We start from the raw sequence: 5,415 nt of genomic DNA, 5'->3' as shown, positions 1-5,415 counted from the left end.
ACTAAAGGTAATTCTTCATGGTTAAAGCAAGTGCCTACAGGCTGCAACTGAAAACAAACAAACAGACAAAAATCAAGACCACCAGTAGAGGTAATTATGACATTCTAAAATACAGCAGGGATGCTTATCTATTCTCCTTTTTCTCATAACTAATGTAAAGAGCATTGTACAAACAACATATATTTATGATTGTATTGTTAGAATGACAGCATATAAAAATGAAATTAATTGATAATAAAAACACAAAGTAGATAGGTAAGAACAAAGCTGTACTGGAATAATGACATGACACAGATAGTAATGAATCTACGAAAACAAATTAAGAGGACAATAATTGGTAAATAAGAAGGTGAACAAATGCTGTAAATATGTATTTTCTTTTATTTCTTCTCTCAGCCTCTTTCAAATAGATATAATTCCGTAAAGTTATAATATTACATTGTTAAATTTTTAACATATGTACATTTAATGTATACAACAATAATACCCCCAAAAAAAGTAGCAATAGAGACATATAAGGATAATAATTCTGTTTCAACAGAATTAATTTTATATAAGTACATGTGATAAGATGTATTTAGAAGCCCTGGCAGGAACACTAAGAAAATGACAAAAAATACAATAAAAAATTAAAGATATTAAAGGAGTTAAAGTTCATTCAAGAAAATATTCACTTAATGCAAGAAAGCAATAAAGGAGGAACATAGAAAAAAAGAATATGAGTCATATAAAAACAGAAATGGCAGAGGAATTTGCACACTACATGAATAATATTAATTTTGAAAGAATTACAAATCTAATTAAGAGAAAGAGATTGCCAGAGTTGATTAAAAAGATTTAATTATATACTATCTACAGCTGACACATTTTAATTTCAGATGCAAAGCTACAAATACATTGAAAGTTAAAGAATGGTAAAATTTGTGTCATAAGAACATAAATATTTCTCCATAAGAAATACGGAGTGACTATGGTAATATTAGGCACTGTACACTATAAGACATAAATGACATAACTAGACATAAAGACAATTTATAATGATAAAAGCCAATCCATCACAAGCATATAAGAATCATAAAAATATATACAAATACAACAGTGTTCCAAAATGCATGAAACAGAAACTAGAAGAATTGAAGAAAGAAATGGAAAATTCAACAACAATATGAAACCTTAAATACTCCCTTTTTAATAACAGGTATAACAATTAGTCAGGCAATTGACAAGGAAATAAAGATGAGTTCATGTCCTTTGTAGGGACATGATGAAATTGGAAATCATCACTCTCAGTAAACTATCGCAAGAACAAAAAACCAAACACCACATATTCTCACTCATAGGTGGGAACTGAACAATGAGGACACATGGACAAAGGAAGGGGAACATCACACTCTGGGGACTGTTGTGGGTGGGGGGCGGGGGAGGGATAGCACTGGGAGATATACTTAATGCTAGATGATAAGTTAGTGGGTGCAGCGCACCAGAATGGCACATGTATATATATGTAACTAACCTGCACATTGCGCACATGTACCCTAAAACCTAAAGTATAATAATAATAAATAAATAAATAAATAAAAAGACTTGAACAATACTATAAATCAACCTCACCTAACAAACTTCTATAGAACACACTACTCAATAACAGCAGAATACATAATCTTCTCAAATGCACATGATACATTCTCCACCCTAGACAAAACACATATCTAAATGTGTTTAAAACATATCTAACATATCTATCAAAACACATATCTAAATGTATTTAAAAGGGCCAAAATCATGTAGAGTATGTTCTTCAATGACAACAAAATGGAATTACAAATGAACAGAAGAAAACTGGTAAAATCACAAATATGTGGAAATTGAAGAATGCACTTCTAAAAACCAATGAATTCAAGGAAAAGTCAAAAGAGAAACTAGAAAGTTTCTTTGAAATAAATCAAACTAGATAAATGTACTTTGAGATAAATGAAAGTAAGGGCACAACATGCCCAAATTTATGGACTACAATAAAAGTACTGTTTACAGCGTTAATTTATGGCTGTAAATATCTACACTAAAAAAGAAGAGCAAACTCAAATCAATATTCTAACTTATGGCACCATTTGAAGACAAACAGACTGTAGCCAAAGCACATAGAAGCAGGGGAATAACAGTGTGAAAATTAATAAAATAAAGAATAAACAAGCAATCAAATAAATGAATCAAAAGTTTTGTTCTTTGAAAAAAATCAACAAAATTGGCAAATCTATAGCTATACTGACCCAGAAAAAAGGCAAAATCAAATCATTAAATTTAGAAATGAAATTACTAATAAACTTAAAAAATTGAAAATTATTATAAGGGAATTCTATAAACAATTATATGCTAACAAATTAGATAACATAGATGAAGTGACCATATTCCTAAAATGCATGAACTAACAAGAATAAATTAAAAAGTATGTGTATATTTTATATGCAAAATTCATTGCATTTGCAATTTACAAACTTCCCAAAAGAGAAATCCAAGGTTCGAGTGGCTTCATTGGTGAATTCCACAGAACATTTAAATAACTAATTTCATATCTTTACAAACATTCCAAAGTATAGAAGGAAAGGGAAAACTTCCCAATTCACTTAAAGAAGCCAATATTAACCTGATAACAAAATTGGACAAAGTCATCACAAGCAAAGAAAACTACAGACCAATATTTGTTAGGAATATTGTTGCTAAAATTCTCAACGCAATATTAGTGGTGAATGATTAGTGACTGCTAATGGAATTTGTGTGTGTGAATAAAAATGTTTTAAAATTTATTGTAGTGATGGTTTCCCAACTCTATGATTGCACTAAAAACTATTGACTATTCACTTTAAACAGCTACATTCTATAATGTATTTTTGAATACATTATGTTTGAATTTTTGAATTTTTCTCCAATAAATCTGCTTTAAAATTATTTCAAAAATACAAAAAGAGGAGGTTTTATTGGTATCATAGTAGACAGAGCAGTAGAATAAACCAGTGAGTACAGACCTGCACAAAAAAAGATACGTGATTTATGACACAGTTGAAACTACAAACTTTTAGGATACTAGACTATTTGATGTCATAATAAAATAAACTTAAATTTTCCCCTACAGTATAAACAATCAATTCAGTATATATATATATATACACACATATATATGTGTATATATGTTGTTACAGACTGAATATTGTGTATCCCCAAAAATTCAATATTAAAATCGAATCCTCAATATGATCCTCTTTGGAGTTGGATCCTTTGGGTGGTAATTAGGCCATAAGGGTGGACCCTTAATGAATGCAATTAGTGCCCTTAAAAAAAGAGGCCAGAGCTCTAGCTTGTCATCCTTCTGTGATGTGAGGATTAAAAAAAAACAAAGAAAGAAAAAGAAAAAAAGTGAGCTGGCTGCAACCTGACAGAGGGCCCTCGCCAGAACTCAATTATGCTGGGGCACTGATCTTGGGCTTTCAGCTTCCAGAACTGTGAAAAATAAATGTTTATTATAAAAGCCACCCAGTCTATGATAATTTGTTATAACACCCTTTACTGTGATAGAAATAAACATGGAAATTACAATAAGACCTCTACAAGATAGCAGAAGAGAATATATTTAAACTTTGAAATAGGAAATTTATTTAAATTTAATTTTATTTATTTATTTATTTATTTTTGAGACAGAGTCTTGCTCTGTTGCCCAGGCTGGAGTGCAGTGGCGCGATTTTGGCTCACTGCAAGGTCTGCCTCGTGGGTTCACGCCATTCTCCTGCCTCAGCCTCCCGAGTAGCTGGGACTACAGGTGCTCGCCACCACGCCCGACTAATTTTTTTGTATTTTTAGTAGAGACGGGGTTTCACCATGTTAGCCAGGATGGTCTCAATCTCCTGACATCATGATCCACCTGCCTCGGCCTCCCAAAGTGCTGGGATTAGAGGCATAAGCCACCACGCCTGGCCTGAAATAGGAAAATTTTAAAGGACATAAAGTTAATGGGCAAGAAACAGAGTTGGAAAAGCTACTCTAACAATTATTTCCAATAAAGGATTCACATGTACACAGTAACAGTTACTAATATAAACTAACTAAATAATAGAGTATTCACTACAATGATAGTCATAAACGTTGAGGTCTTGTGGACAAAGACTTATGGACAGGTGCAAAACACAAATCCTCTTTTGCAACCCAGAACTTATTGTTCAGTATGAGTTTTGATACATGTAAGAAGGGATATTATGATACCTGAGACAGTTAACTAATGGGAGTATTGATAGCCATAAAGGTTGGTTCCAGGCCAGGCACAGTGGCTCAAGCCTGCAATCCCCACACCAAAGTGGGAGTATTGCTTAAAACCAGGAGTTCAAGACCAGCCTGGGCAAGATAGTAACAAACACCTCATCTCCACAAAAATTTTAAAATTAGCTGGGTATTGGGGCATGTGCCTGTAGTTGCAGCTACTCAGGAAGCTGAGGCTGAGGCAAAAGGATTGAGCACAGGAGTTGGAGGCTGCACTGAGCATTGATGGTACCACTGTACTCCAGCCTAGGTAACAAAGACAGACCCTGACTCTTAATAAAAAAAATATTGATTCTAGGATTGTAGAATAGATAGTTAAACAGCATGGGATATGAGGGAAATCCTCAGCAGTATTAATTTTTCATTCCCATTCCATGTTGACCGTACATACGATGGCTTTTTGTTTAAAGGCTTTTATCTTGAGAACATGAAGTCTGGAGTTAAAGGGATTGGCATATTCCACACATCTGTACTATTCTTGAGTGTGATCGTTTAGGAATGAATATGATTTGAATTCATACATGTTAAGAGAGGGTGTCAAATTGAGAACCAGGCAGATCCACCACCTACAGTAAAAAGGACCCTAAAGTAAATTGGTTGAAGAAATTAGATCCCAAAGATTCTTGCTGAATTTTGAAGTCTTCATCAGTATATCCATATCAAAAGAAGATGACAGAAACCAAAATAAAAGGATTATGGGCTGAAAAGGACAACTGGATTAAAATAAGCATGATTTCATTAAAAAATGGCTAACTTGAAGATAAATCTTTTGACTACAGCTCTTTAGAGGATCTAAAGTGACCTTAACGGACAGTGGAAGAAATCACAACATGGAATTCCTTGAATAAAAATTTATTCACTTTAAATGGTTTTGTCTAATGTTACTTATACACAATTAAAAACAACCTCTCTACACTGAAAAAACAAACAAACAAACAAAACAAAACATTGAGGTAACATTTCCCAAATCAGCCAGGCCAAATGTTCACTAAACAAAATATTTCAAACATCTTATAATTATGCAAACACAAATACAAATTAAGATCATTATAAGATAACAATTCATAAATATCAGAATATCTGAAATAAAACAATACAGATGGCAATACTAAT

The 5,415-nt window shown here is 32.6% G+C and overlaps 1 pseudogene; it reads left to right on the top strand.

The window, feature by feature from the left end:
• The first annotated feature begins 4,134 nt into the window (after window positions 1-4,134).
• On the top strand, window positions 4,135-4,241 carry LOC129037718 (small nucleolar RNA SNORA40; annotated as a pseudogene).
• Window positions 4,242-5,415: the final 1,174 nt, after the last annotated feature.

The sequence above is a fragment of the Pongo pygmaeus genome, chromosome 4 (genome assembly GCF_028885625.2).
Source record: "Pongo pygmaeus isolate AG05252 chromosome 4, NHGRI_mPonPyg2-v2.0_pri, whole genome shotgun sequence".
Classification (NCBI taxonomy): Eukaryota; Metazoa; Chordata; class Mammalia; order Primates; family Hominidae; genus Pongo; species Pongo pygmaeus.
Note: the sequence above shows the minus strand (reverse complement) of the source record. Positions and strands in the feature narration are given on the sequence as shown.